Raw genomic sequence first — 16,847 nt, forward strand, 5'->3', positions numbered from 1 at the left:
TGTGTTTTTTACCACTACCTCACCTCCTGTGGATGGATCTTCACCAAATTTGCTATGTGGGTTTATTGTATCCATGGGGAGATGAATTCAAATTTTCAGTTTTCCATTTTGCGGTTTTTATTGGCGTTTTTTTTGTGTTTTTTACCACTACCTCACCTCCTGTGGATGGATCTTCACCAAATTTGGTATGTAGGTTTATTGGATCCATGGGGAGATTAATATAAATTTTCAGTTTTCCATTTTGCGGTTTTTATTGGCATTTTTTTTGTGTTTTTTACCACTACCTCACCTCCTGTGGATGGATCTTCACCAAATTTGGTATGGAGGTTTATTGGATCCATGGGGAGATGCATATAAATTTTCAGTTTTGCGTTTTGCGGTTTTTATGGGCGTTTTTTTACCACTCCTTTGCTTCTTGTAGATGGATCTTCACAAAATTGTATGGATAGTTATTGAGTTTATGTGGAGATACATGCAAAGTTGCGGTTTTACATTTTGTGTTTAACAGTTATTATGGGCGTTTTATACAATTACGTATAAGGGAAGTAACAATTCATGTCATAAGATAACCTTTCATTAATCACGAATTTATATAATTTCCGTCCATTTTAAGACATGAAGATAGATAAACTGTGTTTGTTTAGAAATCGATTTGATAGTGATAATAAATTTAATTTTTTCTTTGTGCTATCGTATAAATCTAAGATTTAAGATTATTAACAAATATATTTGTTATTTAATGGGGTCAACAATACGTAATACATTTTGTTTTGTTTGTAGTTAAGCACAAAGCTACACAAAGGGCTATCTCTGTTCTGCCCACCACAGGTATCGAAACTCTGTTTTTAGCTTTGTAAGTCCGCAGTCGTACCGCTGTGCCACTGGGGAGCATAGTGAATACAATAAAAAAATTACCGCTGAAAAAATTGGTTTAAAGTCATTAATACAATAACACACTTGAATATAGGATTTTAAAGTTAGGGCGTTAACTCTAAACAATAAGTGCTTCAAATTGTTGTTCACATTGATATGACGGAATGCATTTTGCTTTTGTTAAACCGCAAATCACCACAACAACGCTTCGAGAAACTAAATCAAGTTATCAGTGCTGTATTTTATAGTTTTCATATTGGTAGTGTAAGAGGTGACACAGTGTTGTTTAGCAAACCTTATAGGAAAAACAACAATGCCATACTACTGAGTGCATAGACGCCCTTCACACGACTGTTGATCACTTTCACTGCCAAAGAAGTGATGTTATATCCCTTGAGCTTCACTGAATTACTGGTAGAAAAGACTGCAGTCGCTCTCTCTATACTATATGCACTATATTACAGTAATCCTTTCTCAGAGAAAGCACGTGTGATGACCTAGTTGAATGACCTAGTTCAGTGAGCGGTAAAGGCGAGAGTAACTTAAGAGTCTTTCTTGACCGACTTTCTAAATTAAGAACTCGTGTTCATGGTAAGCTTGCATACCATAGAAGAACAGTTCGCATATACACAGTAATAAAATCAGGGGGTCAGCTCTTATCTTCATGATAATCAAGCTAAAACTTTGCTTCTATATAGACACAATAATAAAGCTGGGGATTAGCTCCTATAGACACAGTGATGGAGCTGGAGATCAGCCTCTATAGACACAGTGATGGAGCTAGAGATCAGCCCTATAAACACAGTGATAAAGCTGGAGATCAGCCTCTATAGACACAGTGATGGAGCTGGACATCAGCCAATATAAACACTGATAAAGCTGGAGATCAGCCTCTATAGACACAGTGATGGAGCTGGAGATCAGTCCTATGAACACAGTGATAAAGCTGGAGATCAGCCCTATAAACATAATGATAAAGATGGAGATCAGCCTCTATAAACGCAGTGATGGAGCTGGAAATCAGCCCCTACAAACACAGTGACGGAGCTGGAGATCAGCCCTATAAACACAGCGATGGAGCTGGAGATCAGCCCTTATAAACACAATAATAAAGCGGGAAATCAGCCCTATAAACACAGCGATGGAGCTGGAGATCAGCCCTATAAACACAGTGATAAAGCTGGAGATCAGCCCTATAAACACAGTGATAAAGCTGGAGATCAGCCCTATAAACACAGCGATAAAGCTGGAGATCAGCCCTTATAAACACAATAATAAAGCGGGAAATCAGCTCCTGTCGATACAGTGATAAAGCTGAAAATCAGCTGCTAGAGATATAATAATATAGCTGGAGACCAACTCGAAACTAGAGCTGCAGACGGTACGGAAATTATAAAATCTGCGATTGACAAACTAATTTTTAGTGTTTGAAGCAGAATCATTTTCTTGAAATTGGGACTAAGAAAAACTACACGCCATACATAGACATACCGAAATGTCTAACAATATTCAAACAATCAGGCTAAATGTCTAACAGTTTAGGTAATTAGAGGCTGGAAGTTTAAGTTCCTATTTATACTGATTAAAAAAGAAAGTTTATCAATAAGTTACAAGAATAAATAGGGCAACATTATAGTCGCAATTAAAAAAATTTAAACTAAAATAGCCATTAAAGACGGTTTTCAGTGGTCTTAATTTACCAGTTACGTAAACTTTAATTTAAATTTCTTCCTACGTTGTAATAATAATGATAAAAAACATTAGCGTGAAAACCAACGTGAAATCAATGGCTTGCACTGATATTTCTATATTTCTTCCTACGTTGTAATAATAATGGTAAAAAAAAACATTAGCGTGAAAACCAACGTGAAATCACTGGCTTGCACTGATATTTCTACATTTCTTCCTACGTTGTAGTAATAATAATAAAAAAACATTAGCGTGAAAACCAACGTGAAATCACTGGCTTGCACTGATATTCCTACATTTCTTCCTACGTTGTAGTAATAATAATAATAAAAAACATTAGCGTGAAAACCAACGTGAAATCACTGGCTTGCACTGATATTCCTACATTTCTTCCTTCTCACAGTAGAAGTACTTAATTAAATTGCTTGAAAATTAATACAAACTTACAAGTAACGTCGTAGTTGGGTTTAAAAATTCATATGATTTGATTTAGTATTTCTTTTATGACATTTCTAAACTTTTGTTATTTTGAAGAAACATAAAAGTACTTTCTTTCGTTTTAAATTTTTTTTAAATTACCGAACAGAGAATGTCTTTTCACATATCCAGTCAGTTTTAACTCGATTAATGTTTGTTAGAATATTTCTTTGATACTTTTTTTCGGTGATTGCAGTGATCATCACTATTTTTAACTATAAATTGTGTGTATATATATATATATAAATAATGCAAACTGACAAATGTCCATCACTGACAATGATAACAACGGTCGATAACAATTTATGTATTGTAACTATATATATACATAGTTTATCTTCAATAGTTAAAAAATTATCCACTTCTGTGGGTTTTTGAATACGATTAACTTAACAGTAATCTTATAAATGTTATTTGAAAAAAATGTCTGTATGTGTGTGTGTCTGCTTATAACTGACTAAACTATGGACTGTTTGTAATTATGTACAAAGCTACATGATGGGCTATCTGGGCTCTGCCCACCACGGGTATCGAAACCCGGATTCTAGCGATGTAAGTCCGCAGACATACAACTGTGCCACTGAGGGGCAACTGTTTGTCAACAAAACTGGCATATGACCTTAGAGTCCTGCGGGGAATGACAAAAGGGATCAGCATTTGTATATAACCCAATTACGTTATCCTTCAGGGCATTTTATATATACTCCAAGTTATGTTATTGATCTCAGCCAAACTTAGCATGCACCCTCACGACCCCTCACAGTGAGTGACATAGAGAGGTCGCCGTTTAGATTTGAACCAACATTTTAAACTTACTGGAGTTACTTAAGATGGCATATATTTTATCAATCAACACTTTAAACTTACTGGAGTTACTTAAGATGGCATATATTTTATCAATCAACACTTTAAACTTACTGGAGTTACTTAAGATGGCATATATTTTATCAATCAACACTTTAAACTTACTGGAGTCACTTAAGATGGCATATGTTTTATCAATCAACACTTTAAACTTATTAGAGTCACTTAAGATGGCATATATTTTATCAATCAACACTTTAAAGTTACTGGAGTCACTTAAGATGGCACATATTTTAACAATCAACACTTTAAACTTATTAGAGTCACTTAAGATGGCATATATTTTATCAATCAACACCTTAAACTTACTGGAGTCACTTAAGATGGCATATATATTGAACAATCAACACTTTAAACTTACTGGAGTTACTTAAGATGGCATATATTTCATCAATCAATACTTTAAACTTACTGGAGTTACTTAAGATGGCATATATTTTATCAATCAACACTTTAAACTTACTGGAGTCACTTAAGATGGAATATATTTTATCAATCAACACTTTAAACTTACTGGAGTCACTTAAGATGGCATATATTTTAACAATCAACACTTTAAACTTATTAGAGTCACTTAAGATGGCATATATATTATCAATCAACACTTTAAACTTACTGGAGTCACTTAAGATGGCATATATTTTATCAATATGGTAGGTACAGCACAGATAGACTATTACGTAGATTGTGTTTAACTACAAAGAAACAAACCCTTTCTTCCAATAATTTCCAGATAATATAACAACAAATAGGGAAAGTTATGGGTATTACAACAACAAAACTGAAGAAACTACAGAAAGACATCAACAAAAAGATAAAGGATGTATTGAAGAAACTACAGAAAGACATCAACAAGAAGATAAAGGATGTATTGAAGAAACTACAGAAAGACATCAACAAGAAGATAAAGGATGTATTGAAGAAACTACAGAAAGACATCAACAAGAAGATAAATGATGTATTGAAGAAACTACAGAAAAACATCAACAAGAAGATAAAGGATGTATTGAAGAAACTACAGAAAGACATCAACAAGAAGATAAAGGATGTATTGAAGAAACTGAAGAACAAAAAGACGTCACCAAAGTACAGGAAGGCTGTAACGACAAATACGAAGAAATACAAAGAGATTATAACTATACAACCAAAAATGTAGAAAAGAACACCAATGACAGAATAAACACATTTGGAAAATGACTTGGTAAATGCAAAGGTCAAACCAGCCACATCTCTTCCTGCATCTGTTCGAGAATTCCAAGCTAAGGCAGCATTTACTATAAAATACAGAATAAGGAGAACCTATTTTGTCTACATTTGTTGTACCATTTCGACTGCAGGACCTTCGTGAATTAGTCCAACCATAACTCTATCAAGTCCAGATGCAGAACGTAGCTAACCGTTTCAGCAACATCATCCAAACAAGACCCCAACGGACTCTGATTCCAGCAGAGATGATGGAATAGTGAACAACAAATTTATTTTGTTTTACTGCATAATAAAAGACTAGGTTCAGCGGGATTAAGTAACTTTCCAATTTAAAGACGTTACAACTAACAAGCATGGGTATCTTTTCCAGGTAATGCTACCATAAACACACTTCTCTTCTTCTTTTTTTTTTCACCCTAATGTGCAGAGGCAAATAAACACGTAATAGGGATAGAAATGTGTGTGATCGACATTTTGTTGATTCAAGATAATAAATGGTGGGCTCACTTCACACTCGAATATTGTTGTGTACAAATTTACCATTAATTCTACATCCACATCACCTCTTCTTCCTCTTGCAAGTGATGTGGCATGTGCTGGTAAGCGAAGAAGATGACGAAGTACCCAGATGTTTGATCGTCTAAATGTAGTAGTGTGTGTATACCTTCCATTACCCATCACGTGATTACTCGCCGTGACGTATTTGTGTATGCGACTTACATTGACACTGTGTCTACTAGTAATCTGTTATGGTCATCGTTATATTTGGTATTTTTTTTATGATTTATAATCAATTAGTATAACATTTAAACAACTTTAGTGCTCTACAATTTTACGGTAAATTTGCTGACCAACAAAGCTAAAATTCGGGGCTTGATTCCCGTGGTCGATACAGCAGATAACCCAATATGGATTTGCTCTAAACAAACAGTTTTACTTGTCATAATATATTAGTATTAGGCTTAACAGTAATCATTCTCCGCTAGCTCGTAAAAGTTATACACACCATAACAACTTAGTGTTCTTCTGAGAAGACTTAAAGACATTTTGAAATAACTTTTATACAGAGTTAATTAACTTTATTAGCCTAAAACAACCCTCACGAATAAAATATTAAAAAATTAGCAAAAACAAAACAAAACGTAGGCCTGCATGATGTGGTGTCGTTAATAGAACACATATGTCATTGTTGGCATTATAATTATTTTCAAAAGTTCATGAAATTCGACTAACAATAGCGATTGATGTTTCTAGAAAGAATAAAATAACTATCTGAGCTCACTAGATGGAGTAGGTAATCTAAACATTGTTCAAACATAATAAATATTAAATTTAAATAACAGATTGAACAATCACCAAGTTTTTTATATTTTTATTTAAAGAAGGATGACGTTTCGAGCTAGCGCTCTTCGTCTGATCGTACAGCTTACAGCAGTGTTATAATATATTTAGGTTCAGAAACGGATACAAATTTAAGCTGTAAACAGCATGTTAAGGATTAGGCAAAAACGTTAAGATTTATTTTCATCAAAATCTATTATTTGAATTTTTTTATAATTGTTCAGATGTTAAGAATTATTTATTTCTTCTTGATACAGTCAATAGTTCAGTATGAAATTTTCATATGGTGAGGAACTTATACGACTACACGAAGCCAATTATTTCATTACAGAATAGTATTATAAACCATATAACACAACTTACTGATAAAAATTAAACAATTTATTGTTTGTTATGGATTTCGCGCGAAGCTACACGAGGGCTATCTGAGCTAGCCGTCCCTAATTTAGCAGTTAAAGTTTAAAGTCTAGTTAAAAGCTAGTCATCCCCATCCACCGCCAACTCTTGGGCTACTCTTTTACCAATGAATAGTGGGATTGACTGTCACATTATAACGCCCCCACGGCTGAACAGGTTGGATGTAGACAGGGATTTGAACCCGCGACCCTCAGATTGCGAGTTGAGCGCCCTAACCACCTGGCCATGCGGGGCCAAACAATTTATAACAGGAATATTTTACTAAAAACACTTCCTGTGAGACATTTATTAAAATATAGAATATTAATGAATAAAAGTTATTACTTTTGAATAGCTCCCCGGAGGAACAGTGGTATGTCTGAGGACTTACAACACTAGAATCTGAGTTTCGATACCCGTGGTGGGTAGAGCACAGCTAGCCCTTTGTGTTTAACTACAACCAAACTTATGAATAAAAGTTATGCTTATCCCAATAGAATACGTGGATTTAGCTACAGAATGGGCTTCTGTGCTGTACCCACCACGGTTAATGAAACCAAATGTTTAGCTTAATAAGCCTACAGACTGACTGCTGAGCCATTGGAGGGCAATTCCAATAAATTAAGAAAGAGATCATGCAAAAAACATTTTAATTATGTACCACCAATGCCCCTCAGTGGCACAGCGGTATTTCTGCGGACTTACAACGCTAGAATCCGGGTTTCGATAGCCGTGGTGGGCAGAGCACAGACAGCCCTTTGTGCTTAACATCAATCAATCAATCAAACGTGCCACCAAAAATATTTCATAGTTTACACTGAATAATAACAAATGAAAATAATACAAGACAGTTTAAGGTACTTGAAAACAAATAATGATATTACTGACATTGAATCGAGAAGGAATATGGAAAAAAAATCTGTAGTTATCGTGATTTTTATCGCAAATGTTTGAACCCATTGGTTTCCAATACTTCGCCAGTTTTTGGTGTTTAAATACTCCATCTAGCTAAATCTGATATTTCCTTATTTTATTTTTTCTCTGAACATCAGCATTGTTGGTAAATTTCGATCTGTTCTTGAATGTATAAATAAAAAAACGACAAAAAATGGTGTAAACAGATGTGAGGACCTATTTCCCTTTATTAACAAAGTACAACGTTTTGACCTATTTATCTAGATTACCATAAGGTATGTCACACCCAAAATTTCCGGGAATAATATCTTACCGATGCATTTTTATACCATGAATCCGCATAGAAGTTTTCGCGGAAAAATCGGGCCCTAAAGTCAGGAACTTTCACCATTAAATATGTATATATACGAAAAATACCCACCCTCCTTCCATATAAGCCGTTCGAATCTGACTTCCGTCGAATTCTGTTTTGATAAAATTTTGTACAAAACTTATTGACTGTGTGTGTTAGATTATGTTTGTTTTAATGCTACGGAAATATTATTTTGATGAGAAGACATCAAATAAGTTTAGTTAGGTTTAATGAGTACGGTAGGCGACAGTAAAATCCTTATTTATATCTTTTTATTGTTATAAAATTTTAATATATTAAATATTAAATAATATTAAATATTATTTCAAAGTTTGCGGAATCGAAACAACGTACAGAAATAAAACGGCCTATTGGCAACTTAATCATTTCTAATTGCAATCGCGATACGTTTTAAATAAATAACATTATTACCGTTACCAATGGTAGGAAAACGTTTTCATTATTTGATTTAGACTGGTAATACTGCATGTGTTAAAAATAAACAAAATGGAAACTTCGTGGTGTCGTCTCGATTCGTCAAGTAAGAAACTTTCACATCATCTTTAAAATAAACAAATATTGTACCAAAAGGTTCGCTAAAATAAGTTTGCATTTTGCAAAATGTGCAAATGGCGACCTCCAGCGGAAACACTGAATATCTATTTTTTTATTAAATGAAGGGAAGAAAAAATATAAGAAAATAACTGCGATGAAACCAGGATCAATTACGTGAGAATATTCGATTAATGAGCCCAACAATTAACTGAGTAGCTGAGAATATTCGATTAATGAGCTCAACAATTAATTGATTAACTGAGAATATTCGATTACTGAGCCCAACAATTAATTGATTAACTGAGAATATTCGATTACTGAGCCCAACAATTAATTGATTAACTGAGAATATTCGATTACTGAGCCCAACAATTAATTGATTAACTGAGAATATTCGATTACTGAGCCCAACAATTAATTTATTAACACATTCCAGTTCTGCTGTTATTCATTAAAATTGCTTGAACAAAGACTGGAAAATTAGTTATTACTCAAAAAGAATGTAAGTACAGGAGTTGACCATTATACACATATACACACATATACATATATACACATACATACACATATACATACGCATATACACAGATATATACATGTGCATATACACACACATATATATACACATTACATATACACAAATATACATACATATACACACATATATACACATATACATATACACACACATATACATATACACACATATACATTTACACACATATACATACACACACATATATACACATATACACACATATATACACACACACATATACATATACACACATATACATACACACACATATGTACACATATACATATGCATATACACATATACATATGCATATACACATATACATACATATATACATATACACACATATACATACATACACATATGTACACATATACATACATATACATATACACATATACATACATATACATATACACATATACTTACATATATACATATACACACATATACATACACACATATACACATATATACATATATATATATATACATATATATATATACATATACACACATACATACACACACACATATATATACACACATATACATATACACACATACATACACACACACATATATATATACACACATATACACACATACATACACACACACATATATATACACATATATACATATACACACACATATTAACCGTAAACACCCGAAATATGCTCGCCTGTTTACAAAAGTGCACAAGAAACAACTTAAACGAATTGTTACGACATAAATAGAATTTAAATATAATTATAAACATATTCTGGACATGTGGTGAAGTATGATGGACAGGTGGCCTAAAGAATGGTCACTTCCAGCGAAAAAAAAGTGGGTCAGCCTTGAATGTTTATACACCAGTTTATATTATCCATTAGGTAGAAGCACATATGTATAGGTAATGATACAGAGCGTATTGTAAAGGCTGCTTTAAACAAATATGTTTAATTTCAGCACTGTTTTTGGTAAAGATTTCGTTCATTTCCATAATATAGGTGTGAAAGTGGGAATACATACGACCTTGAGGAGGTGTTTTTTTCTCTAGCAATAAGTTCAGTCAAGCTTGTTAACATTGTATTTAAAATATTAGTTTATCCCAAACTTTATTAATGGCTACGTGTTGTCTTTATTCAGGTCGATTGCTGTTCTTAGATGGGCTTATATCACTTCGCTGAAATGTATTAGAAGTGATAAGACACATCAGATTGATGACGTTCGGATAGAAACTATTAAAACATTCTCTGAAATAAGATGATTTTGAATTTTTAAACTGAACGATCTCCTTATAAGGATGTGGGTTAAGCGACCAGATCAGAGACGTCCTCTTTGGACTAAATAATGGGATTGATTGTCACATTTATAACGCACCCAATCTGAAAGTGCAGGGCTTATTCAGTAACATTAATATTCGAACTCAGGACTCTTCGATCCGCAGTCTGTTAATGCTAACCCTTGGCCTGAACAAATGCGAAATATTACGATAATAATATATTTCCTCTATCACTGATTAATTTCATTAAAACATAAAACTTAATTTGAATACATCACCTACAGAGTGTTTACGTCGATAAGGATACAAATCAAACAAACATTATATTTACAGGATCGGATCAATCCAAAAGGCTTAAGATCTGGGACTAAAGTTCTAAGCAATAACGTACGAACCTTCGCTGCTTGTGTATTTGGCAACTTATGTATCACATTGAACAACTGGCCATATCAGATCCTAAGGTTTAAGCATTCTGATATAAGATTTGTTGCCCAACTGAAGGGTTACCAGTAAGCAGCACCCGCAACGATTATGACACAACTTTCTGTTTTTCATGAGAACGAGTGTTGTTACAGTTAAATACAGGATTCTATTTTAAACATGGCCGGGCATAGACGAATGTTTAACAAGTCCGGACCATGAATCCGAGGTTTCAAGGTTCGTGTCCCGATGTCGCAAAGTGCAATCCGCACTTTGAGGTTTTGGGCTAGTTATAAGAGTGACGTTCACATCCTACTATTCGATCAGAAAGAGTAGTCCAAGAGTTGTCGGTGGGTGCTCTTGACTATATCATCTTTAGTCTATCACTCTAAACGTACACTGACATCAATTCATGTACCTTTGTAGGAAATATCAAAACAAGCAAAATATTCAAAATTCAAAACCTACTAGATTATATATATACCAATTATAAATTTGGTGATAATTGAGTTCACTGACTTTTACTTTTCTTGAATCCTTGTTAATCGGAAACAATTTGGGACCCAAACTTCACTGAATTAAACGTAGTCCGTATCGGAGTTCCATTTACAAAATCTAAATTCTTAAAATTCTGCAATTTTTTAATTATTCATTGAAGATAACTAGTCTAAGGTTATATAGTAATGAAAACAATAATCAAATAAATAATAATATAACATGTTACTTACTTAATTTTGTAAGGTTTTGTTTGTAATTAAACACAAAGCTACACACTGGGCTATCTGTGCTGCGTCCACCACGGGTATCGAAACCAGGTTTTTAGCGTTATAAGTCTGCAGACTTACCGCTGATCCACTTGGGGGCGTTTTATAATGTAGTATAGCTACTCACTGTATAAAAAAACTGTAGGAAGATAGTACATATGTTCTAAGAAAAAGTAAATACATCACAGCTATAGCAGGAAACCGAACGCGGACAGTAAAGGAAAACAGTGTAAATGAGTCTTTTACTTACTAGCTGTCTTTAATTCGCTGAAGGGTTGTTACTGGCTGCTGTGATGAAAAATAAAATGCTTCCTAAAATATCCACACAGGGAAGCATCAAAACAAAAATAATGAAATTCCACACTATTAAGTCAGAATAAGGCCTCATTGCAGCATCCCAAAATCCTTAGATTACCTACTCCAACAATTATTTCAAATAAGTGTAAACAAGAGAGAGCGAACTCTCAACTCATATTAAGCAACTACAAGTTGAACAGAAAAATTGTAGTTGTTTAATAAGAGTTGAGCAACTACAAGTTGATCAGAAAAATTGCTGTAGTTATATAACTTTTAAATAAGAAAGATAATTAGTTCAAGTTTATGCTTTGTACAATTGGTTTACCAGGAAGATGATGACTAAATGAAAAACCCCTGCACAAAGTTTTAGAAATAATATCCTATTATATCTAAAGATATATTTCATATTAGTTGTGGAAGGGTGAAGTCAGCAGCTCTTTGTAAGTGTAAAAAAGTTGGTGATTGTTTTCATGGTTAATATTACTCAGTGAATATATTCATGTTGCTCGAAACATTCGAAACATTTTGTTCATCATTCACATGTCTAGTTAGTAGTTTTAAGTCCTGACACACAGTGCAGACATAGTGTTCTACGATCCAAGGTATGAAAAATGATCTGACAATGAATTACGCACAAAAATAACTAAAAATAATTAAAATGCAAAGTAGATTTTCAACACTTTTTGTTCATCGATGTTGCCTTGAAGCCACCTGAAATTCAAACCTTTCGCAAAAAAACAAAACAAAACAGAATTCAAATACAAATATTTCAGTGTTTGATTGTTTGTTGTTAAGCGCAAATCTATTCCCATCACGAGTATCAAAACCCCATTTTGAGCGTTATAGTTTGTTAGTTTCGTTGTTAAGCGCAAACCTGAACAATTGGCTATCAGTGCTCTACTTACCGCGGGAGGCCCGGCATGGCCAGGTGGTTAGGGCACTCGACTCGCAATCTGCAGGTCGCGGGTTCGAATCCCTCTCACACCAAACATGCTCGCCCTTTCAGCCGTGTGGGCGTTATAATGTGACGGTCAATCCCACTATTCGTTGGTAAAAGAGTAGCCCAATATTTGGCTGTGGGTGGTGATGACTAGCTGCCTTCCCTCTAGTCTTACACTGCTAAATTTGGGACGGCTAGCGCAGATAGCCCCCCCCCCCCTGTAGCTTTGAGCGAAATTCAAAAAACAAACAAACAAACTTACCGCGGGTATCGAAATCCGGTTTTTATCGTTATAAGCCCTCAGACTTACGGATGAGTCACCGAGTGAGAATCATGTTTCAATGAACGAAACATAAATATGAAAAATGAAAACAGTAATTAAAATATACGAATTTTAGAAAATTTTGTACTTGTTATGTAATGAACTATTTGATGATTTACGAAATTTAATCAACTTTCACGCGCATTTGATTAGTGTTGTAAGTCCGTAAACTTACCGCCAGAGGACTCATTATTATCTTATTACTATTTTGTTTTTTAAAGAGCGGCATTCTTGATCAGCTATAACAGTATTGGATAATAATGAGTCCTCCGGTGGGAAAGCGGTAAGTTTACGGACTTACAAAACTAAAATCTGAGGTTCGATTCCCCGCGTTAAACACACCAGATAGCCCAATGTAGCTTTGCTTTAAAACAAACACACAAACTATATAGAGAGGAATAATTAATAAAAGTTTAGTAACTCAATATTGGATAAGTTAGTGCTTGCAATGGAATCCACATACATATACATCAGTTCCAAGAATTCAACAAATCAAGTACACACATACATCAGTTCCATAAATTCAACTAATCAAGTACACACATACATCAGTTCCAACAATTCAACAAATCAAGTACACACATACATCAGTTCCAAGAATTCAACAGATCAAGTTCACACATACATCAGTTCCAACAATCCAACAAATCAAGTTCAAACTGCTTGTAACCCAAATGACAAACCGTTTCCAGTTAGTGGCTGCAAAAAACAACAACAACAAAAAAAAAACATGTTACCTTACTATTATTTCCCCTTGAATTTGTTGTGTTTTTTTATTCAAGGTACAGTAATTATAAGTGTAAAAAGAAATGTATCTAGGTTATCTCTTTCTTGCCACTGAGGTGCTTTCGTGAAACATTTGTAAAGAAATAATAATTTGGTATTATTCAAAATGATTCACCAAAATGAGGTTGTTTAAAAAAAAAAACTTTCGTAAAAACGTATTATAAATGTGACAGCTGCTTTATCAGTGTCTATATTAAAAATTAAATCAAAGAAGGAAAATACATTGTGTGTATATTGATTTTTAAATAATGTTTTCATAAATATTGTTATACATTAAAGTATCGTAATCTCTACTGTTTCCGGGTGTTTTTAAATAATGTTTTCATTTATAAGTAAGGACTGTATAATTTATTGTTATATATTAATGTATCGTAATCTCTACTGTTTCCGGGTGTTTTTAAATAATGTTTTCATTTATAAGTAAGGACTGTATAATTTATTGTTATATATTAATGTATCGTAATCTCTACTGTTTCCGGGTGTTTTTCAATAATGTTGCTAACTATTTTAGAGAGTAAATTACTTTAGAAACAAACGTAATCAACAAAATGTGTAATTTGAGAGCGGTAAGTCTAAAAGTTTACCACTCTAATAACCGGGTTTTGATACCCGTTGTTGGCACAGCACAAATAGCCCATTTTGTAGCTTTGTGCTTAATTACAAACAAACAAATCCGGCACGAGTAGACCCGGCATCGCCAGGTGGTTAGGGCGCTTGACTCGCAATCTGAGGGTCACGGGTTCGAATCCCCGTCCCATCAAACATATTCGCCCCCTTTCAGTCGTGGGGGCGTTATAATGTCACGGTCAATCCCGCTATTCTTTGTTAAAAGAGTAGTCCAAGAGTTGGCGGTGGGTGGTGATGACTAGCTGCTTTCCCTCTATTCTTTCTCTGCTAAATTAGGGATGGCTAGCGCAGATAGCCTCGTCTATCTTTGTGCGAAATTTAAAACTAAACCATCACGGGGAATCGAACCCCGAATTTTGAGCCCCTGATCCGAGTGAAAACTTTTTCTTTAATGAAACAATAATAAAAAATTCCACATGTACAATATCTATTTTGTATTTTAATGACATTCTCCGAGTGTGCTCGAAATAATTTAACATGTAATGATTTTGAATTAGCATTTGTTTTTTGAATTGTCACTTAGGGGTTACTACAACGATTACAATATATTAAACATTAGAAATACAAAATTAATCCATATCATAAAATGACCATTCCGTATATGTTTTGTAATTAATTATAGAGTAATCTTTCTTAAGTACTAATATCATTAGCAGTATAGATCACAATGTTCAATATGCGTAATATTCTTATTATTTATATTCATCTACTTTTGACTATATATTATTTATTGTTATGAGCATTTTGCATTGTTAGTTTAGCACTTGAATTTATGACTTACCTAAGTTTTCTAAGTTGGCCGAACATTGTGAGGTATTATTGGGATTATGGCCGAAAACATCGTCAAAAGGGAGAGCACTTACTTGATGATTTAATGAATTTTAGTCCTTATAAGTTTTTGTTTTATAATTTGGCACACTCTATTAAGAACATCATATTAACTTAGTTCTATTCATGATGGAGTTAATATATAGTTTTGTCTGTCTCTTGCTTTGATCAGGTTTTGTTTGTTTGTTTGAAGTTAAGCACAAAGCTACACAAGGGCTTATCCGTACTCTGCCCACCACGGGTATCGAAACCCGGTTTCTAGCGTTGTAAGTCCGCAGATATCCCGCTGTGCCACTGGGAGGCGCTTTGATCAGGAGTTAATTATAATTTTATATTCCATTAAAAATATATGTAATTTCTGGTAGTTCATAGCAATCTGTTTAATTTTTTATTTTCATTTCTACGTGTTCAATATTACGAATAAGATTCTATTTCGGCGCTCTAAATTTTTTAACAGCGTGAATTATGTTTTTAGTGTTAGATTTGCTGTCTCCCGTGTATCGCACTAGTAACTTTTAGCGGGAATAAATTATCAAAGCCAGTGGCATAGCTAACTCTGGGCGAACGAAAAATAAAAATGAACATTTTATCGACAAAATATTATATATCAAAGTTTAGCAGATAGACAAAATTGTACGAGTTTATTTAGACCAGACCTTTACGTCTGTTTTCATAAACGTATGAACTACAGTTTTTTTATTCCTGTGTTTATCTACAATTTTCTATGAATATGATGGGATCCAAGCCATAAGATGAAAAACTGGAGAATTAAAAAGTTAATTTACACTTTCATAGAAATTCCTTCTTAATTATAAAAACTTATGATAATAATTATTATGTAACTTCTCTACTTTACATTAGTATAATTCAGAACCAACAGTTATTAAATAATCAGTGAAAACCTCTTTTCAATAAATGTTTCTAACCAACTAAAGCTACATAACTGAAACCCTAGAAAAAAATGCATGTGTAGTTATTCACATCCGACGTATAACGTTATCATGAAATAACTGATCTTCATTTTAATGTCTGTTTCACGTTGCTTTCTATGGGAACTTACACATATTATGTCACCACATTTATATAAAGAATGCCATAACATTTTTGGAAATTAATAATATTAATAATTACGAGAATACAAATTTGTCAAACGATAACTAGATACTCATTTGATTATTTTCTTTATCACTTGTCTACTTACGAATACGATGAATCTTAACCAAGAGAACAGTCCCAATTACCCTTGTCATTATTAAAAATGGTGATGGGTCTCTTGGAAGAAGAGAACATTATCACTGGTTCAAATTCGATGACGAGGAACCCATTTTGAGATTAATAATGGCTGGAGACGGCTTAAATGGGTAATGAAGAAAAACTTTAATATAAG

General features: G+C 33.6%; 1 protein-coding gene across 1 annotated transcript in view; it reads right to left on the reverse strand.

Moving 5' to 3' along the window:
• Nucleotides 1-11,682, reverse strand: part of LOC106460105 (solute carrier family 23 member 1-like) — a 47,431-nt gene extending 35,749 nt beyond the window's left edge. Inside the window, exon 1 of the mRNA XM_022386742.1 lies at nt 11,625-11,682. The gene's annotated coding sequence lies outside the window, so the exon portion shown is untranslated. The remainder of the gene's footprint in view (nt 1-11,624) is intronic.
• Between the last annotated feature and the right edge of the window lie 5,165 nt (nt 11,683-16,847).

This window comes from Limulus polyphemus, unplaced genomic scaffold (genome assembly GCF_000517525.1).
Source record: "Limulus polyphemus unplaced genomic scaffold, Limulus_polyphemus-2.1.2 Scaffold710, whole genome shotgun sequence".
Classification (NCBI taxonomy): domain Eukaryota; kingdom Metazoa; phylum Arthropoda; class Merostomata; order Xiphosura; family Limulidae; genus Limulus; species Limulus polyphemus.